Source organism: Anomaloglossus baeobatrachus, chromosome 1 (assembly GCF_048569485.1).
Source record: "Anomaloglossus baeobatrachus isolate aAnoBae1 chromosome 1, aAnoBae1.hap1, whole genome shotgun sequence".
In the NCBI taxonomy this organism is placed as follows: domain Eukaryota; kingdom Metazoa; phylum Chordata; class Amphibia; order Anura; family Aromobatidae; genus Anomaloglossus; species Anomaloglossus baeobatrachus.
The window spans coordinates 162,996,226-163,022,126 of NC_134353.1; the positions used below are offsets into that span (position 1 = coordinate 162,996,226).

Below are 25,901 nucleotides of genomic sequence, written 5' to 3' on the forward strand. Positions count from 1 at the left end.
GTCTGATATCAGGATCATTGATGATTTTGGCTATTTTTTAGTGGTTTGTTTTGTTTTATTGTAGGTCCTACTAGGATATTTTTATCACTAATAAGATTAAAGGCTATGTTTTAGGCGTTTGTTAATTTTCACTTTGCTATTTGTGTCTATTACCAGTGAATTGTTACCCAGTAGCTACCCTTTATTCACTCTTTCTTCAGCCAATCTATGTCAATTACAGACATACATGATTTATCCTGTGATATTATTCTATATTACTCCATACAAATAGTTCATCTGATGAAGGTCAGCCTGATGACCGAAACATTGAATGAAACTGGACTATCAACTGAATTATCTTTTGTGAACAGTAAAAATTCTTCCTTTGATTTGAAACTGGAGTGCCTGGTGTAAATTATTTTCTGTCTGTACAGTGTTAGACTCTACCAGAGTACCCTCTCTTTTTGTCAGAAGTGCCGTGTTATCCTTCTTTTCCGCTATACTTGCTCCCAGAAGACTGGCACTACAGACAAAAATCTCTTTGCATATGAGGTGGAAAGATAGGGTATCTTTTTCATGTAGACTGTAATGACATCATCAGACTTGGAGTGACTCATTTGCACCCTAGTTTGGCAGAGTTGCTGTCCTTGCATACACAGTTGAATGAAGACTCCATGTGGAAAGGCCACAGCTCAGAAATCAAGAGCTTATGCAGCACATGCACGCATTTCTGCAAATATGATGAAGAAAAGGACCTCTCACAAGAAACATCGAAGCAATATGGCACCAAGTAAACAATTTCCAAACCAAGAAGAAATATTGTAGGTTGCAGGATACAACATGGCTGGAAAGTGGGCAATGGTCCTATAACTTAATGGAAAGAAACTGTTTTGGATCAATTACCAGTCAACTCTTATCAATATTTTATAAAATATGATAGGTTTGATAGTGTGTATGAACTTGAGGTTCACAAAGATAAAAGGGTGTCTGCTCTCAAAGTTCTACCAGATAGAGTTGCATCATCCTGAATAAGCAATGCTCATTTAATAAAGGGGCGGCACTGGGAGAACCTGCAGGGAAGATCTCTGAGAAGACAACCTTCCGTTTGGTGACACTTTACAGTTGTAAATCTCTTTGTGTGTGAGGTGGAAAGAAAAGTTATCTTTTCATGTAGACTGTAACGACATCATCAGACTGGGAGTGTCTCATTTTCACCCTACTTTGGCAGCCTTTTTGGCAGTTTTTGCTGCGTTTTTTAATTACTTATTTTTACCGTGTTAACTGAAGGGGTTAACAAGTGTGCCATTTTATAGCTCCGGTTATTATGGACACGGAGATACCAAATACTTGTACGTTTTTGTTTATTTGTTTTTTTACACAAATAACTATTGGAATTTTTTTCAATTTTTTTTTGTTGTTTATTTTCTGATTTTTTAAAAAAATATTTTTAGATTTTTTTTTACTTTTTCACTTAGACCATTTATTATCCCATAGGACTCTGATCGCAGCTGAAATTTTCTGCTGTGCTCAATTGCTGCAGAACATCACAGCTCTCAGAGCTACAGTGAGATAGCCTGTGTGATCAGCTTTCCATAGTCAGGTAACCCAGAAGTCATCATGATGACCTCGGGTTACCATGGGAATGATTGGCACCTTGCAGTTACATTGCAGGGGTTCTGATCAGAGGTGAGAGGAACGTGATCCCTCAGCCAATATCCTAAGGGCGGCGTTACACGAGACAATATATTGTGCGATCGCATGAACGATCGCAACCGGCCCCGTCATTTTTGCGTCACAGGCAGATTATTGTCCGTGTCACACAAAGTCATTAAACCCCCGTCACACGTACTTACCTCCCTAACGACGCCGCTGTGGGTGGTGAACATCCTCTTCCTGAAGGGGGAGGAACGTTCGGCGTCACAGCGACATCACACAGTGGCCACCCAATAGAAGCGGAGGGGCGGAGATTAGCGGGATGTAACATCCCGCCAACCTCCTTCCTTCCTCATTGCCAGCGGGACGAAGGTAAGCTGTTTTCGTCATTCCCAGGGTGTCACACGTAGCAATGCGTGCTGCCACAGGAACGACGAACAACCAGCACGCAGAAGGAGGAACGACATTATGGAAATGAATGACGTGTCAATGAGCAACGATAAGGGGAGTATTTTTGCTTGTTAACAGTCGCTCGGAGGTGTCACACGGTTCCACATCTCTAATGATGCTGGATGTGCGTCATGAATTCTGTGACCCCGACGACATATCGCACGATAAATCGTACCATGTATCGCCACCCTAAGTGCCACAATCAGTATTGATTCCAGCAATTAGGGGATTAAAAAGTTACAGACAGTGCAGGTGTAGCACACAGTAGGCAGGGGGCTTCAGGCACGGGGATTCATACATGAGTTTACTCGTCACCGGGCCGGTGTAGTGGTTTGGGAAGTCACGGTGGCCTGCACGGCTTTATGATCCAAGGTGTACACCAATAAGGAGGGAGGATGATTGGGGTTGTAGTAGGAAGATTGTCGTAATGCCACCTGTGGTACACGGCCAGAGATTAGCTGCCGCTGCTCTCCAGGGCAGATGGTAATAGCAGCTGAAGATGGTATCACTTCCCACAGGCAGAGCGGGCCCCGGGAAGGATGATGAGGGGAGTAGTGATGGCGAAGGCCTTAGACACCGAGGCGCAGGGCAGTGGCGCCGGTAATGAGAGTCTGAGTCAGATGCTGCGGTTCCAGGTATCTTTACTCACGCTTTGTGCCACTTGCCCAGGTAGTACTGGTCACTCGCTGTTATGGGCCCTGTCGAACCCAGATTCCTTCGGAAGTCAGTCCGGTGTTGTGTTCGGTGGGCCCTTCCTGCTAGCACCCTGTGTGTCAGATCCCATGGCTTAAAGCTACTTGGGGACCCCGGTCCATCTTGAGTAGTACTCTTGTCCCTATTTGCAGGTGCTGCGGTTCCGCAATGGGGCCTGGTTCTGTCTAAGACCCCGGATCCTATTTGGCACTGTGCTTTCGGGGTCTTTGTGGCCAAGGATGCTTTAAACCTCCCCATCCCGGCAGATTCTGGAAAACCAACTTGAACTGTGATCTTCCCTAAGGTCCTTCACCCTGCGTGGCGCCGGTTCCGAGGGAGCGATTAAGCTCACAACTCGGCAACCGCAAGAACAACTCCTTTGTCCCACCGGAGCACCGATAAGACACATCTGCTCCTTTCCTCTCCTTCTGGAGAACTCCATAACTGTTGTGTTTGCTCCTGACTCCACCTTGTGGCTACTCCTCCCCCGGGTCCCTGTCACTAGTGGGTGGTGCCCCCCATGTTTGAAGGAAACCTTAAGACCCTACCCCAGCCCGGTACCTATTGGGGAGAGCAACCTGGTTGTGTGTTTGAGTTGTGTAAGTGGTGAAACCAGTACCGACCTCCTCCGGATCCTGCACTACACCTTAACACTAGAGTTGAGTGCGGTTCGCGGTTCATGGTTCTCCAGTTCGCGGTTCGAGTGATTTTGGGGGCTGTTCTAGATCGAACTAGAACTCGAGCTTTTTGCTAAATCTCGACAGTTCTAGTTACGTTCGAGAACGGTTCTAGCAGCAAAAAGACAAGCTAATTACTAGCTGGCTTTCCTCTGTAATAGTGTAAGTCACTCTGTGACTCACACTATTATGAAATTTCCGCATATAGTGTGCGGGAACAGCGCATTCAGATCATTGCTGTTTGGATAATGGCGATCGCCATTTTTTTTTCCTTTTCCTTCCCTAAGCGTGCGCGTGTAGTGGTGCGGGCCAGCATGTCAGCCAATCCCAGACACACACTCAGCTAAGTGGACTTTTAGCCAGAGAAGCAACGGCATGTGTGATAGGATGTCCATGTCACATGTCCCTGCATTATAAAAACGGGTATTTGCCCGTCCGGACGCCTATATCTCTTCTGCATCTGGGTGTCAGTCACTGCTGGCGTAGCTCCTGTCTCCGATACTGCTGTGTACGCTCTATACACAGCGCTATACAGAATAGGGATAGAAGTTTCTATTAGTCCTTGTAAGGGCTAATACCAGCAGGGTCAGAGCCATAGGTGACAGTCAGGTCCGTGAAAACAGATTTTAACAGCTACACAAGATGACAGCGTCTGTGTAGCTAAGGTCAGGGATTTCCTCACTGCATTTCCCCATTAGGAGGGATAGAAAGGGAGGCTTTCTTTCCTCTACCCAGACCCACAACCCTGCCACTGTACCCTCCTGCCCTTTGCACACTCTAGCTCATTGTTACTAAGCCATTATACTAGCAAACACTGAGTAAACTTAGTGGCATCCTAAACGTGGCTGTTGGACTTCCATTAGTGTCCCACTAGTGCAAATCTAAGTGCAGCACCTCTGCACTGGACACTCAAACTCATTGTTACTAAGCTATTATACTGGCAAACACTGAGTAAACTTACTGGCATTCTAAAAGTGGCTGTTGGACTTCCATTAGTGTCCCAGTGGTGCAAAGCTATTTGCAGCACCACTGCATTGCACATTCAAACTCATTGTTACTAAGCCATTATACTAGCAAACACTGAGGAAACTTAGTGGCATCCTAAAAGTGGCTGTTGGACTTCCATTATTGTCCCACTTGTGCAAAGCTATTTGCAGCACCACTGCATTGCACACTCAAACTCATTGTTACTAAGCCATTATACTAGCAAACACTGAGGAAACTTAGTAGCATCCTAAAAGTGGCTGTTACCCTTCATTAGTGTCCCACTGATGCAAAGCTATTTGCAGCACCACTGCATTGCACACTCAAACTCATTGTTACAAAGCCATTATAATACCAAACACTGAGGAAACTTAGTGGTATCCTAAAAGTGGCTGTTGGACTTAATAAGTGTCCCGCTAGTGCAAAGATATTTGCAGCACCTCTGCATTGCACACTCAAACTCATTGTTACTAAGCCATTATACTAGCAAACACTGAGGAAACTTAGTGGCATCCTAAAAGTGGCCGTTGGACTTCCATTATTGTCCCACTGGTGCAAAGCTATTTGCAGCACCTCTGCATTGCACACTCAAGCTCATTGTTACAAAGCCATTGTAATACCAAACACTGAGGAAACTTAGTGGCATCCTAAAAGTGGCTGTTGGACTTCATTAGTGTCCCACTAGTGCAAATCTATTTGCAGCACCTCTGCATTGCACACTCAAGCTCATTGTTACAAAGCCCTTCTAATACCAAACACTGAGGAAACTTAGTGGCATCCTAAAAGTGCACACTCAAGCTCATTGTTACAAAGCCATTGTAATACCAAACACTGAGGAAACTTAGTGGCATCCTAAAAGTGGCTGTTGGACTTCATTAGTGTCCCACTAGTGCAAAGATATTTGCAGCACCTCTGCATTGCACACTCAAGCTCATTGTTACTAAGCCATTCTAGTAGAAAACTGTGCTGCCAGTTTAAGGGCCGTAGTTGCATTGTCAGGGATAGTTATTGTTGTTTATTCTGCTGTTAATAAAGCTAGACCACCGCTGCAATCTACACCACCTCTCAATTTTTACTACCACATTTTAAGTGCACAATCTTGTCACAATCTCCTCAGTGTGTTATGTGAGCTGGGGCTTAGGACCTTTGACCTCCTATGTGTTACCAAAGTCCAATGATGAGTCTGGAGAGATGAAACGCGTCGGGACGAGGGCCAGGAACATTGTAGGGACACTAAGAGAGGGCTAGATGTGGTCTGCCCTTGTGAGGGCGGAAGCTATTGGGGTAACAGACATCAGATTTCCTCAGGGATATTATAGGGCCAGCTGGATGCTGTGAGGACCCACAGAGGAAGTTAGACCATCTTCCAGCAAAAGTAAGATGTCTACTACTTACCGTGGACAATCCGATGTGCTCCCTTTTTTACGGACACGAACAACTGGAACAAAGGTAGATGATGGCCAAAAAAGGAAAATGCTTGAAGGGATCTCAAGTGGTCCAACAAGTGCCCTCTCCGCCACCTCAACTACCGCATCCAAAAAACACCAGTCCTCTGAGTTGTCATCCCAATCAAACTTGCTTTCTCCCAGCTCTGAAGTCTCCATCCGCCCTGCACAGTATTGTGGAACTGAGATGGCTGAGTCTGCAGAGCTGTTCAGTCACACTATAGCCTGGGAATCAGAAGTCTGCTCCCAAGCTACAGTGAGTACAGACCAGGAAATGGCCTGCAGTGATGCCCAGAACCTTTGTGACTCTGATTCAGGCCGTGAGGACCAAGTTTCTGAGCATAATGTTGACCCTTTTTCACAAACTGTAACACCTGTTGTTATAGACAATGAGGAACATACTGATGACGATGAGACGCAGATACCAGATTGGGATGACAACTTAAATATTCGGTCAGGGCAAGAAGAGGCTCGGTCTGAGGGTGAGGGGAGTGCAAACACAACAATTGATGAGGAAGTTCTAGATCCCACCTACTGTCAACCCACAGTCAGGCACTCGAGGAGGTCAACAGAGGCAATGGAGGAGGATGCAAATGACGACGAAGTTACCTTGCGCCTTCCTGGACAGAGTCAGAGCACTGGTAGCACGTCTACAACTTCATCCTCAGCCACCACTCTGCCTCTGATGCCCTCTAAGCCTTGCCTAGCCTGGTCCTTTTTTGACAGAGCAAAAGATCGCCCAAATTATGTGATCTGTAAAATTTGTCGTGATTCTGTTAGTAGAGGGCAAAACCTCAGCAGTTTGACAACTTCTTCCATGAATCGTCACATGAATAAATATCATATGTCCCAGTGGGAAGCTCACCGTGCTGCAATGCGGCCTAGCGGAGAGAACCATCCACCGCCTGCCCTTCCAGTGCATCCGCGCGCTCTTCGTCTTCTAGGACTGTAGGGACAGCTGTCACACCTGGTTTTCCACACACAACTTCCACCACTGTAACCGCAACAGGCAGTTTGCTTGGTAGGTCGTCAGTTGGTTTGGAAGGGGAAACAAGTGCGTGTGTACAGCTCTCTCAGACATCGATAGCACCAACGTTGGATGAAGGCAACATCATGTCTACGCCTGCACTTTCCTCACAAACCTGCATTTTTCCAGGGACACCCTACTCAACACCGTCTACACACAGCAGTCAGATCTCTGTCCCTCAGATGTGGACAAATAAAAGGCCATTTCCTGTGACCCATGACAAAGCTAAGAGGTTGACTTTATCCCTCTGTAAGCTCTTGGCTACCGAAATGCTGCCTTTCCGCCTGGTGGATACACAGGATTTTAGAGACCTTATGTCTGTCGCTGTGCCCCAGTACCAGATGCCCAGTCGTCACTACTTCTCTAAAAAAGGTGTGCCTGCGCTACACCAGCATGTCGCACACAACATCACTGCTTCCTTGAGAAACTCTGTGTGTGAACGGGTGCATTTCACCACCGATACTTGGACCAGTAAGCATGGACAGGGACATTACATGTCGCTGACTGGGCACTGGGTAACTATGGTGATAGATGGTGAAGGGTCTGCTGCACAAGTCTTGCCGTCCCCACGACTTGTGTGTCAATCCTCTGTCTGTCCAAGTTCTGCCACTGCTTCTGCCTCCTCCACCTCATCTGGGTCCTCCATCTCCGCCCCAAGCCTGCCTGGTCAGGCCACCAGCGTTCTCACTGCGCAGAAGGAATCACGCACCCCTCATTACTATGCTGGCAGTAGAGCGCAACGGCATCAGGCGGTCTTTAGCTTAATATGTCTTGGAAATAAGAGTCACACAGCGGCTGAGTTGTGGGCAGCTCTGGAGACTGAGTTTAATAAATGGTTGTCTCCACTCAACCTGCAGCCTGGTAAGGCCGTGTGCGACAATGCTGCAAGCCTGGGTGTGGCCCTTCACCTGGGCAAGGTGACACACGTGCCTTGTATGGCTCACGTGTTGAACCTTGTTGTCCAGCAAATTTTAACACACTATCCCGGCCTAGATGGCCTTCTGAACAGGGCACGAAAACTGCTCACTTCCGCCGTTCAACCACCGCTGCTGAGCGACTTGCATCGCTCCAGAAGTCTTTCGGCCTGCCGGTTCATCGCCTGAAATGCGATGTGCCGACACGCTGGAATTCGACTCTCCACATGTTACAGCGACTGTGGCAGCACCGCCGAGCCCTGGTGCAATACGTCATGACGTATAGCCTGGGCCAACGAGATGCAGAGGTGGGGCAGATCACCCTGATGGAGTGGTCTCAGATCAAGGACCTATGCACCCTTCTGCACAGTTTCGACATGGCGACGAATATGTTTAGCGCTGACAATGCCTTTTATCAGCATGACAATTTCAGTCATTTACATGCTGGAGCACACGCTAAACACTATTCGGAGTCAGGGGGTGGGACAACAGGAAGGGGAGGAACTACAGGAGGATTCATATGCGCAAGACACAACAACATCACTAAGGTCCAGACGTTCATCATCACCAACGCGGCAGGCATGGGACCATGGGGGACAGGGATCAACAAGGGCGCATGGCAGCAGGCGAAATGTTGAGGAAGATGCAAGAGAATATGAAGAAATGGAGGACGAACTGTCCATGGACATGGAAGACTCAGCGGATGAAGGAGACCTGGGTCAAATTTCAGTTGAAAGAGGTTGGGGGGAGATGTCAGAGGAAGAAAGAACGGTTAGCACCTCTATGCCACAAACACAGCGTGAACTTGGTCCGCATGGCTGCGCAAGACACATGAGCGCCTTCTTGCTGCACTACCTCCAACATGACCCTCGTATTGTCAAAATTAGAAGTGATGATGACTACTGGCTTGCCACACTATTAGATCCCCGGTACAAGTCCAAATTTTGTGACATAATTCCAGCCATAGAAAGGGACGCACGTATGCAGGAGTATCAGCAGAAGCTGTTACTCGATCTTAGCTCGGCTTTTCCACCAAACAACCGTGGTGCAGGGAGTGAATCTCCCAGTTGTTACTTGACAAACATGGGACGGTCTCGTCATCTTCAACAGTCTACACGTACCAGTAGGACCGTATCTGGTGCTGGTAACAGCAATTTAATGTAATCTTTTCATAATTTTTTAGACCCTCCTTTGCAAGGCCACCAGAGACAACAAGTCTGACACATAGTCAACGGCTGGAGAGGATGATACAGGAGTATCTCCAAATGAACATGGATGCCATTACTTTGCAAATGGAGCCTTGCTCATTTTGGGCTTCAAATCTTGGAAAATGGCAAGAGCTCTCCACTTACGCCTTGGAGATTTTGTCGTGTCCAGCTGCCAGCATTATCTCTGAATGTGTCTTCAGTGCTGCTGGGTGTGTGCTGCCAGATAAGCGCACGCGTCTGTCCAGTGACAATGTGGAGAGACTAACGTTCATCAAAATGAACAAGTCATGGATCCACAAGGAATTTACTACCCCTGTGTCATCCTAGGGAGAGTAAATGCTTGTGTATTTTGAATGTGCTTGATGCAAATCTAGCTGTGAAGTGTACAACTAGGGCACAAGTGCTGCCACTGATGGGGTGAGTGTATGTGTGGCCCAATTTTTGGGAAAAAAGGGAGACTCCGCTTGGAGTAACCCTTGCTTACATTGTTTTTTAAAAGGCGCCAAGATCAACAAGTCATGGTTCAGCAAAGACTTTGCTACCTACCCCAGGGTCATCCTGGGAACGGTTAAGTATGGCGTATTTTTGAATGTGCTTGATGCAAATCTAGCTGTGAAGTGTACAACTGGGGCACATGTGCTGCCACTGAAGTGGTGAGTGTCTGTGTGGCCCAATTTTTGGAAAAAAGGGAGACTCCGCTTGGAGTAACCCTTGCTTACATTGTTTTTAAAAATGATCCAAGATGAACAGAGCTGGGATCAGGAAAGACTTTGCTACCCCGGTGTCATCCTGGGGACGGTTAAGTATGGCATATTTTTGAATGTGCTTGATGCAAATCTAGCTGTGTAGTGTACAACTGGGGCACAAGTGCTGCCACTGAAGGGGTGGGTGTGTGTGTGTGTGTGGCCCAATTTTTGGAAAAAAGGGAGACTCCACTTGGAGTAACCCTTGCTTACATTGTTTTTAAAAATGATCCAAGATGAACAGAGCTGGGATCAAGAAAGACTTTGCTGCCTACCCCGATGTCATCCTGCGGACGGTTAAGTATGGCGTATTTTTGAATGTGCTTGATGCAAATCTAGCTGTGAAGTGTACAACTGGGGCACAAGTGCTGCCACTGAAGGGGTGAGTGTCTGTGTGGCCCAATTTTTGGAATAAAGGGATACTCCGCTTGGAGTCACCTTGCGGTGTTTTACATGATTTTAGAAGGGCGTGCCATGCCTATATCTGTGTCTCGCCCTCTTTTTCCTTGTCCTGCTCTTTTGTTTTCGCATGAGTATATGTCCTTGTCACTTTCCCATGTGTTTGTGTTGTGTTGTGAGTTGATTGTCACCTTTTGGACACCTTTGAGGGTGTTTTCTAGGTGTTTTTATGTGTTTGTGATTGCCTGCCATTGTTTCCTATGCGGTTCGAGTGGTTTGTCGAACGTTCGCTGAACCGAACTTGAACGAGACCTCCGTTCGGCGAACCGAACTCGAGCCGAACCGCGACCGGTTCTCTCATCTCTACTTAACACTAGAGATGAGCGAACCGGTCCCGGTTCGGCTCGAGGTCGGTTCGTCGAACGGAGGTCCCGTTCAAGTTCGGTTCGTCGAACGTTCGACGAACCGTACTCGAACCGCATAGGAAACAATAGGAGGCATTCACAAACACATAAAAACACCTAGAAAACACCCTCAAAGGTGTCCAAAAGGTGACAAACAACTCACAACACAACACAAACACATGGGAAAGTGACAAGGACATATACTCATGCGAAAACAAAAGAGCTGGACAAGGAAAAAAAGGGGGACACACAGATATATGAGTATATGCAAGGAAACGTCAATGCCATTACTGTGCAACTTGAGCCCTGCTCATTTTAGGCTTCCAATCTGGATAAATCGCCTGAGCTTGCCACGTACGCCTTGGGGATCTTGTCGTGTCCTGCAGCCAGCGTTCTCTCGGAACCTGTCTTCAGTGCTGCTGGGGGTCTGCTGGCAGATAAGCACACGTGTCTGTCCACTGACAATGTGGACATGGCTCTCAGAGGACTTTTCTTCCCCTGGGTCAGCCATGGGAGGCGAAAGGCATGCGTATTTTTGATAGTGCTTCATGCAAAGCATCTGTTTCATTTTGAAAAGGGGGATCAAGTGATGCCAGTCAAGTAGGGTGTGTGTGGCCCAATTAGTGGCAACGAGGGAGACTGTGGTTGGAGTCCCCTCGCTGTGTTTGTAAAAGAACCAAGATGAACAAGTCATAGCTCTCAGAGGACTTTTCTTCCCCTGGGTCAGCCAGGGGAGGCGAAAGGCATGCGTATTTTTGATAGTGCTTCATGCAAAGCATCTTTTTCTTTTTTTTTTCAAAAGGGGGGTCAACTGATGCCAGTCAAGTGGGGTGTGTGTGGCCCAATTAGTGGCAACGAGGGAGACTGTGGTTGGAGTCCCCTCGCTGTGTTTCTAAAAGAACCAAGATGAACAAGTCATGGCTCTCAGAGGACTTTTCTTCCCCTGGGTCATCCAGTGGAGGCGAAAGGCACGCATATTTTTGATAGTGCTTCATGCAAAGCATCTTTGTAAGCTTGAAAATGGGGGTCAACTGATGCCAGTCAAGTGGGGTGTGTGTGGCCCAGTTAGTGGAAACGAGGGAGACTGTGGTTGGAGTCCCCTCGCTGTGTTTCTAAAAGAACCATGATGAACAAGTCATGGCTCTCAGAGGACTTTTCTTCCCCTGGGTCATCCAGGGGAGGCGAAAGGCACGCGTATTTTTGATAGTGCTTCATGCAAAGCATCTTTGTAAGCTTGAAAATGGGGGTCAACTGATGCCAGTCTAGTGGGGTGTGTGTGGCTCAGTTAGTGGAAACGAGGGAGACTGTGGTTGGAGTCCCCTCGCTGTGTTTCTAAAAGAACCAAGATGAACAAGTCATGGCTCTCAGAGGACTTTTCTTCCCCTGGGTCATCCAGGGGAGGCGAAAGGCACGCGTATTTTTGATAGTGCTTCATGCAAAGCATCTTTGTAAGCTTGAAAATGGGGGTCAACTGATGCCAGTCAAGTGGGGTGTGTGTGGCCCAGTTAGTGGAAACGAGGGAGACTGTGGTTGGAGTCCCCTCGCTGTGTTTCTAAAAGAACCAAGATGAACAAGTCATGGCTCTCAGAGGACTTTTCTTCCCCTGGGTCATCCAGGGGAGGCGAAAGACACGCGTATTTTTGATAGTGCTTCATGCAAAGCATCTTTGTAAGCTTGAAAATGGGGGTCAACTGATGCCAGTCAAGTGGGGTGTGTGTGGCCCAGTTAGTGGAAACGAGGGAGACTGTGGTTGGAGTCCCCTCGCTGTGTTTCTAAAAGAACCAAGATGAACAAGTCATGGCTCTCAGAGGACTTTTCTTCCCCTGGGTCATCCAGGGGAGGCAAAAGGCACGCGTATTTTTGATAGTGCTTCATGCAAAGCATCTTTGTAAGCTTGAAAATGGGGGTCAACTGATGCCAGTCAAGTGGGGTGTGTGTGGCCCAGTTAGTGGAAACGAGGGAGACTGTGGTTGGAGTCTCCTCGCTGTGTCTCTAAAAGAACCAAGATGAACAAGTCATGGCTCTCAGAGGACTTTTCTTCCCCTGGGTCATCCAGGGGAGGCAAAAGGCACGCGTATTTTTGATAGTGCTTCATGCAAAGCATCTTTGTAAGCTTGAAAATGGGGGTCAACTGATGCCAGTCAAGTGGGGTGTGTGTGGCCCAAGTTTTGGAAACAAGGGAGACTGTGGTTGGAGTCCCCTTGCTGTGTTTTACATGCTTTTAGAAGGGCATGACATGGCTTAGAGGTTGACTTTCAGCATCTGGAAACTGTTGGCTACCAAAATGCTGCCTTTCCAACCTTTTTAACCGAGAATTTTCGCGACCTTATGCCCATGGCAGTGCCCCAAGAGCCGATGCCCAGGCGCCACTCCTTCTCCAACAAAGGCGTGCACGCGCTACACCAGCATGTCGCACTAAACATCACTGATTCCTTGAAAAACTCTGTGTGACAGGGTGCATTTCACCACAGATAATTGGCCCAGTAAGCATGAACAGGGGTGTTACATGTCGCTGACTGGGCAATGGGTTACTGTGGGGAGAGATGGAGAAGGGTCTGCTGTACAAGTCTTGCCGTCCCCACGAGTTGTGTCAATCCTTCTTCTGTATGCAGAAGTTAATACACTGCTTCTGCCTCTTCAACCTCGTGTGGGTCCTCCACCTTGGCCCAAACCCTGTGTGGTCAGGCCACCCTTCCTTGTAACTGCGCACAAGGAATACCACACACCTCCTTACTATGCTGGCAGCAGAGCTCAATGCCATCAGGCGGTCAAAGGTTTACTTTGAAATGTATGGGAAATGTGAGTCACACCACTGAGAAGTTGTGGACGGTTAGCTCTGGAGACCGAGTTTCATCAATGGTTGTCTCCACTCAACCAGCAGCCAGGGAAGTCCGGGTGCGACAATGATGCAAACATGGGTGCGGCCCGTCGCTGTGACAATGTGACACACGTGCCTTGTGTGGCTCACGTGTTGAACCTGGTTGTCCAGCAATTTTTAAAGCACTATCCTGGCCCACATGGCCTTCTGCAGAGAGCACGGTGTAACACCTTCCTTGATCCACACACTCAGATGGGCTGTAAATGATAGGCTAGAGGGAAGCCACTCACCAAGCAGGACCCCTAGAACCCTGAAACCCTTTAACCTCTATACAGGGATTATGAATTACACAGGGCCCAAGGTGATCAATGCCTGTGGAAGGCTGCAGTTCCAGAGAATAGTAGTCAGGCAGGGTCAAAACATTAATTGAGGAACAGGAACAGAATGGGACGGCCAGGACTTAATCAGAAAACAAGCAGAGGTGAAATGCGGATCGGCCAACAAGTTACATAAACAGCAAGCAGGAATAGTAGTCAGGTAACAAGCACACAAAATCATAAAACTGAACTGGGGGTAAAAGTAACCAGAGGTTCATAGCTATGTCTGGCAGTGGTCTGCAGACAGGATGGGCATAAAAAAGGGTGTGGTGTCTTCCCATTGGTTGTAGCTGAATGATTGTACTTCATCTGTGAGATACCCACCAGCTACATTCAGCCAGAGATTCTGCATCTGTCAAGGTAATGCAGCCCAGTGGGTGAGCATAACCTGCGTCCACCTGCGCCGCTGGCATCGACTCCTCTCCCATCATCAGCACTATGCATGAAAGGAACACGTTGTCACCTGGCGACTGGAGTACAAATTGACGGAGCGGACTTCGTTGGTGACTTAACAGCCGTGTGCGGCAATGATGCAAACCTGGCTGCGGGCCATCGTCAGGGCAATGTGACACACGTGCCTTGTATGGCTCACGTGTTGAACCTAATTCTCCAGCAATTTTTAAAACACCATCCCGGCCTACATGGCCTTGTGCAGCGGGCACGCTCGCTATGTGCTAACTTCCATCGTGCGCACACAGCAGCTCAACAACTTTTGTCGCTACAGAAGTCTTTAGGTCTGGTGGTTAAACGCCTGAAATGCGATGTGCCGACACACAAGAATTTGAATCTGCACATGTTGCAGCATTTGTGGCAGCACCGCCGCACCCTGCTGCAATACGTTATGACATATAGCCTGGGATAACTTGATCCAGAGGTGGTGCAGATCACGCTGCTGGAGTGGTGTCAGATCAAGGACCTATGCACCCTTCTACACAGTTTACAAATGTCGACGAAGATGTTTAGCACTGGCAATGCCATTCTCAGCGTGACAATTCTGGTCATCTACATGATGGAGCACACTGTATTTATTATTCGGAGTCAGGTGTTGGGACAAGAGGAAGGGGAGGAAGTACAGGAGGAGTCATATGCGGAAGGGATAACAAGATCTACGAGGTCCAGATGGTCAGCGGCAGCTAGGCGGCAGTTATGGTGAGGAAGAGGGATTAACAAGGGCGCATAGTATCAGCAAAAAGTGTTGAGGAAGTTGCAAGAGCCCATGAAGAAATGGAGGACGAACTGGCGATGGGCATGGAAGACTCAGCAGATGAGTGAGAGCTTGCTCACATTTCGGTTGTGCGAGGTTGTTGGGAGAGGGCAGCGGAAGGAGGCACGATTCTCACCTCTCTGCCACCAACACACCAAGGACTTGGTCCTCCTGGATGCACAAGACACATGAGCGCCTTCTTGCTGCACTACCTACAACATGACCCTCGGATTGTACGAATTCAAAGTAATCCTGACTATTGGGTTGCCACACTGTTAGATCCCCGGTACAACACAAAATTTGGCGAAATAATTCCTGCCATAGAAATGGACGCACGTATACAGGAGTATCTGCAGAAGGTGGTACGTAATCTTAGATCTCCTTTTCCACTAAACACCAGTGCTGCACAGAGTGAATCTCAACGCTTTGTCATGGATAGGAGGTAATGGTCTTTTACTTGTCCACATCTGAGGGACCGAGGGCTGGCTGCTGTGCTGAGATGGCGTTGAGTACGGTGTCCCTGCAGAGTTGCACTTTTGGTCATATTCCAAAATGAGTTGCAAAAGGACAGATGCTGGTGGAAAGGGGAACAGGTGTGTTGGAAAGGGGAAAAAAGTTTTGGTCCGTGGATTTGGTGGTTAAGCAACAGTAACATTTGCTGAAGAAACACCATCTGTTACAGTGGGACTGGCAGATTTGGATAAGGTGGTATATACTATGTTACCGCTATATAACGAAAATTAATAAGAAAAGAAAGAGAAAGGTATATATCCCCATCAGCAGTCAGTGTCCACCGTGCTCCCAGATGGAAAAGGAGAGGTTGGCAACTGGAAGGTTTGGTGGAGGATACAGAGCTATGTGGCTATGAAACTAATAGTAGCCTGAACCGAGTTAGACGCCATTCGGATCTGGAGACTGGGAGCCCTGTTAGCGTCAAAGGGTCCACATGCCCACCCAGCCCAGGAACAACACAGGGGCCATTGAGTACGCTGACCGTGTGCGTAGGGGCCACACCTGTGGACAGCAGGCGCATCAGCAGCAGCAGGCCTGTTAATGCCACTGGGCTGCACAAGCAGGACTGGTAGGACAGGAGCTGGTCTTAACTGTTCTGCGTTACCAACTGTGGTGGCGGCCTGCATCGACGCCCTATCCCTGCCTACCTCTGGCCTAAAGCCGCAATGGGTTCAACACATGGAGGTGTGCTCTTTCGGAGCATAATAGAAGACAGCGCACCTCCTTGTTGGCTCCAGCCCCTTTTATAACCTGGGTCCGCCCCAAACCAGGGTGACCACAATGCACCTCCTGGAGACAAAAGCAGAGTGACATGTCATGAGTGGCATAACTAGCGTCCTATTTGGAACTGCAACTTCAATGATGACCTCATGGCTGCCATGACCCAAACACCTCATTAGTCATCGTCTGACCATCAATAATGCGGTGACAAGTCATAGGGGTGGGCCTCTGCAAGCCATTTGGGAGTGGCCTGGCCACATCGTCAGGACCCCTGATGCCCTGTGGTCTATATGGGACCCCCACATCAGGGGCAGGGCCAAAGAGTTCATTACCGGACCTAGTCTCTGATGCAGTAAGTGCCTGAGCATGCTCAGTAGCATGAAATACAGTCTCTGAAAAAAGACTATCAGCTTTAGCATGGTGTCTAGGCACAAAACAGGACATAGACCCGGCACGGAATGCAAGTACCTGTGCAAAGAGGCTTTTCGCACTAAGTGTGGGAGCATGCGCTGTATCCCGAAATGAAGACTTAGCCTCAGCAATGGCACAGTCAGGCAGAGCATACTCACTTGCAAAACACTGTAGTTAGGCTGCGGCTGGGGTAAATCGGCACACACATGCGCACTAGCTGCCTCTCCACACGTAGACGTGGAGGAGAAAGTAGCCAGCTGGACAACCCAAGGCACAGCCCTAAATGGCAGCTGACGCCTGGGCGCAAATGAAATCGCAGCAGGCTTCAGGTTACAGGTTTTGTAACAACAAATACCATCCAAAAGAACAGATGTACTTCTTCCCATGGATAATCTGATATGATCCTTTTTTCACGGACACAACCATCGCTAACAAATGTAGATGAGGCCAAAACAGCAGCTGCTTCAATGGATCTCAAGTGCTCCATAAAGTGGCCTCTCCTCCACCCCAATTTCAAGATCCCAAATACTCCATTCCTCTGTGGTGTCAATCCAATCGCACTTGCTTCCTAACAGCTCTCAAGTTTCCACCAGCCCTGCTGAGTATGGGGTAACAGAGATGGTTGAGTTTGCATAGCTGTTCAGTCGCACTATAGCCTGGGAATCAGAGGTCTGCTCCAAAGCTGCAATGAGTACAGACAAGGAAGTTATTATTATTTTTATTATTATTGATTTATAGAGCACCATTGATTCCATGGTGCTGTACATGAGAAGGGGGTTACATACAGAATACATATACAACTAACTATAGACAGACTGGTACAGAGGGAAGAGGGCCCTGCCCTTGCGGGATTACATTCTAAAGGATTTTTGGGTGGAGACAGTAGGAGTGGTGTAGGTTGAGCGTCAAGTACGTATGGTGGTGGTGTCATTGAAGGTTATAGTCATTTCTGAACAGATGAGTTTTCAGATTCAGTTTGAAGCTTGCGGGTGTAGCAGATAATCTGACGTGTTGAGGTAGCGAGTTCCATGAGAGGGGAAATGATCTGCGCAGATGGCCAGAAGCTTTGTGAGTGGGATCCAGGCCCCGATGAAGAAGGTGCTGAGCCTAATCTACACCCTCATTTCCAAAAAGTAAATCCTCCTGGTGGAGACAATGGGGAACATGATGAGGAGCACAGATAACTGATTGGAATGACAACTTTACTATTCGGTCAGGGCAGGAAGAGGTTGTCTCGGAGGACTCAGGACGAGGGGAATGAAAACACACAGGGTTATTGATGAGGTTGGAGACCACACTTACTGTCAAACCAAAGTCAGCAAGTCGATGAGGTCAGCAGAGGAGGTGGAGGAGGATGCTACTGACGACGAGGTTACGTTGCGTCTTCCTGGCCAGAGACAAAGTACTGGAAGCATGTCAACAACTGAATCCTGGACCACAACTTTGACTCTGAGCAGAAGTCGTGTTGGCTATGCAGGTCGCATGGGCTGTAAGCCTTGCCTAGCCTGTGAATTTTTGGACATTGCAAAGGATCACCCAAGTCATGGAATCTGTAAGATTTGTCAACAATCTGTAAGTAGAAGCCAAAAACTCACACCTTTGAGTAGTTCCTCCATGAAGTGTCACATGGATATGAATTGATAGCGTGAAGGTGTATTGCTCAGCTTTAGCCACTGTCAATGCAACATGCTTATTTGCCATTGCATGCATTGTTGCAGACTACACACAAGGGGCTGCTGTTATTTTGGATCTTCCTTTGTTTGGTCACTATAGCAATATCAAATTGCTCTTCAGGTGTGGACTTGGAGATGCTGTTTATGAACAGAAGGAAAAGCTAAAGGTGTGTGTTACAGCAAGGAGCCACCGCGGAAACACTTCGTTCAATTGTGAGGGGAGTCATGTTGTACTTTGATGATGAGCCCTGTAATGCCAGTGAGCAGCATCCTGTGCCACAGACCAACATTCTTACAGTGCTGTCTATACTGTTTACCATGAGAGGAGCGTAAAGTCTGTATTTCTGGCAACTGGACATCAGAGTACCCGGGTACGGTAGGCTGTGCCCAGACAAAAATGCGGGCACGCAACACTTTGTTTTATTAGCAAAACACATATCTGTTCTGGGTAGGCCGACTATATAGACAATAAGACTTGCTGCCTCTGCACTGTCAAATTGTCATGTACAGTTTAAATCATAGAGGGACAGCAACACATGCTTGCATTGACTGTTGCTTTTCAAGATTTCCATGACTGTGTTGCAGAGCTGTGTGGTTTGCATTCACACTGTTATCATCTGCATTATCTGTGAGGCTTCAGCTAACAAGGGTATTCAGGGGGGGTAATGTGCTTTGTCTATGTTTAGGTAGATAACTTGGAAGCTCTTGTGATGCGCCACTGGTAAGTCGTGTTCGCACACACACACACACACACACACACACACACATGCACAAACACACAATTACTGCTACACAGAGGGATTAGCAGGTAGTAGGCAACAGAATAGATTGTTCAATTATTTAAATTGTATGCATGGTTCTTATTGTTTGTTTTGGTAAAGTTAAACAATCATTTATCAACCCAACTGCCTAGAGTCCTTTTCATGTTGCCTGGTTTTGCTGCATACTGGGGAGCCCACCCTGTACACGACTTAAAATGAAGCATAAGTCACAATGTGAATTTCACTGTGCTACAATGCGGCCTAGCGTGCCTGTGCAACCACCGCCTGCCCCATCAAGTGCATCTGCGTGCTCTTCATCCTCTGTGACTGCGGGGACAGCAGTCACACATGGTTTTTCACACTGAGCTTTCACTCCTTTACCCGCAACAGGGAGTGTGATTGGCAGGTCATCACTTGTTTTGGAAGTGGAAACAGAAGGTATTGTTGAGCTGTCAGACATCGAGAGAACCATCATTGGATGCAGGCTACATTATATCCACGCCTGCACCTTCGTCACAGATTGGCTGGACTACCTGCAGTTAATAATTGCATTCCAGAAATGGAAAGGAGTGTAGAATACACATGTGTTGTACCTTGCTTGGCAGCAAAGGAACACTAACTTAGTATTCCAGACAATTATAGGATGGCAGAAAAAGAGTCAGCTCTTTGGGCAAATTTAATAGCGTGGCAAAAGTGGACAGATGGGTACAGTGGCCGTGTTATGTGGGTACCAGAACAGTAAAAGAAGCCTCACTTTCTATCCCTCCTAATGATCAAATGCAGCAAGGAATTCCCTGAGTTTGCTATAAAATTAGCATAGCAAAATGTGCATGAGGGTAGAATGCAGAGGTGCTTGAGATTGCTTGGCACAAGTGGCACAATAAAGGAGTCCAACAGCCACTTTTTGTATGCCACTAAGTTGCAGTATTTTTTGCTATCATTATAGCTTATTAAAAACAGAGCAGGAGAGTGTCATGCACAGGTGCTAGAAATAGCTTGGCACCAGTGGGACACTAATGGAATACAACAGCCACTTCTTGTATGCCACTAAGTTTACTCAATTTTTGGTATTATAACGTCTTAGTAAGTAACAATGAGTTTGAGTGTGCAATGCAGGCAGACGTGCTGCAAATATCTTTGCACTAGTGGGACTATACAGAAGTCCAATAGCCACGTTTAGGATGCCACTAGGTTCAATCAGTGTTTGCTAGTATAATGGCTTAGTAACAATGAGTTTGAGTGTGCAATGCAGGCAGAGGTGCTGCAAATATCTTTGCACTAGTGGGACTATACAGAAGTCCAATAGCCACGTTAAGGATGCCACTAAGTTCACTCAGTGTTTGCTAGTATAATATCTTAGTAACAATGAGTTTGAGTGTGCAATGCAGGCAGACGTGCTGCAAATATCTTTGCACTAGTGGGACTATAAAGAAGTCCAATAGCCACGTTAAGGATGCCACTAAGTTCACTCAGTGTTTGCTAGCATAATGGCTTAGTAACAATGAGTTTGAGTGTGCAATGCAGGCAGAGGTGCTGCAGATATCTTTGCACTAGTGGGACTATACAGAAGTCCAATAGCCACGTTAAGGATGCCACTAAGTTCACTCAGTGTTTGCTAGCATAATGGCTTAGTAACAATGAGTTTGAGTGTGCAATGCAGGCAGAGGTGCTGCAGATATCTTTGCACTAGTGGGACTATACAGAAGTCCAATAGCCACGTTAAGGATGCCACTAGGTTCAATCAGTGTTTGCTAGTATAATGGCTTAGTAACAATGAGTTTGAGTGTGCAATGCAGGCAGAGGTGCTGCAAATATCTTTGCACTAGTGGGACTATACAGAAGTCCAATAGCCACATTAAGGATGCCACTAAGTTCACTCAGTGTTTGCTAGTATAATGGCTTAGTAACAATGAGTTGGAGTGTGCAATGCAGGCAGACGTGCTGCAAATATCTTTGCACTAGTGGGACTATACAGAAGTCCAATAGCCACGTTTAGGATGCCACTAGGTTCAATCAGTGTTTGCTAGTATAATGGCTTAGTAACAATGAGTTTGAGTGTGCAATGCAGGCAGAGGTGCTGCAAATATCTTTGCACTAGTGGGACTATACAGAAGTCCAATAGCCACGTTTAGGATGCCACTAGGTTCACTCAGTGTTTGCTAGTATAATGGCTTAGCTACAATGAGTTTGAGTGTGCAATGCAGGCAGACGTGCTGCAAATATCTGTGCACTACTGGGGCAATATAGCAGTCCAACAGCCACGTTAAGGATGCCACTAAGTACACTCAGTGTTTGCTAGTATAATGGCTTAGTAACAATGAGTTGGAGTGTGCAAAGGGCAGGAGGGTACAGTGGCAGGTTTGTGGGTCTCTGGGTAGAGGAAAGGAAGCCTGCCTTTCTATCCCTCCTAATGGGGAAATGCAGCGAGGAAATCCCTGACCTTAGCTACACAGACGCTGTCATCTTGTGTAGCTGTTAAACTCTGTTTTCAGGACCTGTCACCTATGGTTCTGACCCTGCCGGTATGAGCCCTTAAAAGGACTGATAGAAAGTGCTATCCCTATGCTGTCCAGCGCTGTGTATGGAGCGTAATACAGCTGTATCGGCGATAGGAGCTGCGCCAGTGATGTCTGACACCAAGGACGCAGAAGGCAGATAATGGCGTGCTGGCGGAAAATGTCCAGTTTTATAATGCAGGGACATGTGACATGGACATCCTATCACACATGCCGTTGCTTCTCTGGCTAAAAGTCCACTTAGCTGTGTGTGTCTGGGATTGGCTGACATGCTGGCCCTCCCCACTACACGCGCGCGCTTAGGGAAGGAAGACAAGGAAAAAAATTTAAAAAATGGCGATCGCCATTATCCAAACAGCAGTGATCTGAATGCGCTGTTCCCGCACACTATACACTGAAATGTCATAATAGTGTGAGTCACAGAGTGACTTACACTATTACAGCGGAAAGCCAGTTATGTATTAGCTGTTTTTTTTGCTGCTAGAACCGTTCTCGAACGTATCTAGAACTATTGAGCTTTTGCAAAAAGCTCGAGTTCTAGTTCGATCTAGAACAGCCCCCAAAATCACTCGAGCCTCGAACTGGAGAACCTCAAACCGCGAACCGCGCTCAACTCTACTTAACACTACAACTTAAATCAGTTGAAGTACCTGTGGCGACTGAAGCCTCAGGGGCACCCTACAGGCACCATCTCTGGCTGTGACAGACTGTCCTCGACTGTAGGGTATGCTGAGTCCCTGGCCGCGATCTCGTGGGCATAGCCCCCTGTGCCCTTACAATTGCTTGGACGTACTGGTATATCCCTGGTCATTAGGTGATGTTAAAATAGAACATACCAGTACATCCAATGTCAGAAAGGGGTTAAATAAAATACTTAATGAACATTTATCCAATATTAATGAAAAGAATATTTCTTCTTCTGGAGCGGTAAAACATTTTATATAACAATATAATGGAAATACACAATTTTTTATGGCATTAAAAAGGTTAATCAACCCCATAGAGGTAGAGACAGTTAGTTCTGAAAGGAGCATTCAGAATACTTAATGGAAATCTGTCATTTAAAAAAATGCTATTAACCCTCAGATATGGCATTAATGTGCAATCAACCTACAGATATGGGGTAAATCCCTGGACCCAATTGCAAAAAAGGTTAACAGTAGAGTTGATCGGACGGCCAATAATCTGGTACCGGTGGATCACTGCCAGATTTAAAAAAGAGTCTGATCCGCTCCAGAATCCAGTGCCCACATAAGTCAATGGGGACAGGAATCTGGAGGTTAAAAACGCTTGTGGAGGGGCTAGGGGACTAGGAGCCAGCGCGGCATACTCACCGAGGCGCTGTTGTGGCAGCACACTCCTTCCGGGTCACGCTGTTACCTTCCGGAGCCGACAATTCAATATTCATTGTTTTCCCGCCCACCGGCGCGTGTTGGTTGCAGCTGACACGCCGTCACCCTGAGTGTCAGCGTGTCAGCTAACTGCAACCAATCACTGGTGCCAGGACGGCCGGTGGGCGGAGAAAGCAGTACAGTCTGTCGGTCAGTTCACGGTGGTAAAAATAAACATTCGGCACTCGGCAGCACAGTTATAGCGCGCGGCTGCAGCCCCAGCTGTCGCGCTGTATCTGTGCTGTGTATACAGTGACCAGAGTCACACGTGCGAGGCTTTGCCGGGTGCTGCCATGGCAGACTCGCATGAGCCCCTCGTATATGTGATTCCGGTGAAAGTAAAAAAAAAAAACGGTGTGCGGTTCCCCCTAATTTTCATCCCCAGCCAAGATAATGCTGGCTGGGGGCTGCTATGTCCTCAGCTCGCAGCCGCCCGGTATTGCCTTATCTATTAGATGTGACAATACCAGTGTGCTCTTCCCACAGGCGTGATGCGGTGCCAGTCGGGGTTATAGCAGGGGTTAATAGCGGCACACAGCTGCTACTAAACCCTAGGTTTGTGATGGCACAGGCATCTATCAGATACCTGCATCACACAAACCTGTATGGGACAGTAAATAAACACAGACACAGAGAACAATCCTTTATTTGAAATAAAGTACAAAACACACCCTGCTTCACCTCTTTATTAAGCCCAAACACCCTGCAGCTCCGACATAATCCCCAGGAGAAGTCCCACGACGACACATCCAGCAGTTCTACATCTCAGAGCGAGCAGCTATAGAGAAGACTGCCCGCTCTGAGTGCAGCCTACTACGGAGCCGCGATTAGCGATGACCACAGCAGATTGTCACAGACCTGGGGGCGCGTCAGCCTGTAACCAATCACAGCTGAGAGGACGGCCGGTGGGTGGGGAAAGCATGGAAAGCTGTGTGATTGAGTGCACAGCACAAGAAGTGAAAGCGCGACCCGAAAACAGTATGCCGCCATGACACCGAGTCTCGGTAAGTATGAAACGCTCATTTATTTATTGTTTTTTTCATTTTTATTAATTGCCAATTCCGGATCGTGCACCCGGAATCCGGCGTCCGGGTCCGGCCCGGAGATAGCGCTAAAACCGCGCGGATCCAGACGTTTACAGTCCGGGTCCGCTCAACACTAGTTAACAGTGTTCTTAAGCTGCATGGCATTCACACTGAGAGACCCACACCTGGCAAGAAATTAACTTTATTCCCCCTGAAAACTCAGGCTTTCAGTCATAGTGGTGGCTCCAGAGCATTTTCAGTCACTGCTCATACTGAGTTGTCTATTAGTTGTCTATGGCTGTAACCATATTGTGCCAGAATATGGTTACAGCCATCACTCACCATACGGAGTGGTGACTGAAAGCCCGAGGCTGGCAGGATAAATAAGATTTTTTTTTCCATCTGGTAGTAGCATTGGGAGGCTTCAGAACACTATCAATCTGAAGATTAACCCTATATCTAAAGGTTAATAGTGGTTTTTTACATGACAGGTTCCCTTTAATTGTGATGCCAGAGAGCCTCTTGGCATAAACTTTGAGTGATCTATCATTTACTTATTAATCATAATGGCAGCAGAAATCTCCATATATTTGATATACATGTTCAAACAATCTACGTAAATAAATTCTTACTATTGTGCCTGTTAATAATACCGCATAAACAATGCTACGGTTTTAAATACGTTTTCCATGTCTGTATTGAGTACACTATCACTAAATGGGATTTGTCACTGAAAACACATGAGTGAATTCATTATGCCAAGGATTTTATCATGGAATTTTTCATATGTATATTCAATAAACAAGAATAACTGTAAAGGACTACGAATGTGCCGGCTCTTCTTTACTTTTTCCATATCTGTTATTCAAATTATTATGCCAAAACCATCTCTGAATTTAAAAAAAATGTTAAAAATGATGTCATATGCTATAATTTAACTGCTTTTTTCATTTGCTTTTGAAATAGCAGTACGCCATGTGGGTTTTTTTAATTTATTTTTTAACACAATTATTGCGTTCTAGGATGTGGTTGTATAATAAAAATTGAGATAGTTTTCCATTGAACATTGTAAATGAAGATCAATTATAAACCCAACAAACAAAACAAATGTTCACAAAAGAAGTGCTGTAAAAATAGTTTCTGGAATCCACCATTACCACCGGATAGTGAGTGTATTATACTTTGTATCCTTGTGCTTATTGCTCAGTACAAAATGCCAGAAATCACTGTATTTATTCTACAAATTGAGTATTTGGAGAGGAAACAGTAGACACATTCAAACTGACAATAAAATCAATATTTATGGGAAATGGATCTTGAAATGACTTATCTTGGTCCTTTGAATTCATTCATTGAAATTAATGTATGAAACATAAATCTAAAAACTAATTTTAACAATCTATGTGAAAAACACAATGATTTTACTTGTTGTATTCTGTTTTAGGCTATCAGTATGGTCTCCTTTTACTTTAGATGTAGGTAAAACACATTGGATATTTAATTTTCCTTTGAATACAATGTAAAAGCCTCTGGGAGAAAATCTAATGGTTCCAATTATATAACATGGAAGTAGATAAAACAACAGCTAATTGAAATACATAAATATTGATGTCAATTAGCTAAGAATTAAATGCACAGTTAAAAAGGTAAGTGCACAAGAGAATTAAATGGTTGAGCAGAATTATCTTTTGGAAAATGCAATGAATTAGTGTATCATTCCACAAAGACTGCATAATACATGCATCATTACAAAATGATTTTTAGTCGGTGAAGATATAATATTTAGATTACCCACCACAGTGAAAAAAGACTTCTTAATGGCATAGATCATTATCCAGAAATTCTCAGATATGCTTTGGGATTTCATTCAATTAGAGGAGATATGTCCTAAAAGTAATAAGAAATTGTAAGTCTTA

General features: G+C 46.5%; 1 pseudogene; it reads left to right on the forward strand.

Annotated features, from left to right (window-relative positions):
- Positions 1-642: 642 nt before the first annotated feature.
- The window catches only part of LOC142291578 (uncharacterized), a 99,159-nt pseudogene continuing 73,900 nt past the window's right edge, over positions 643-25,901 (forward strand).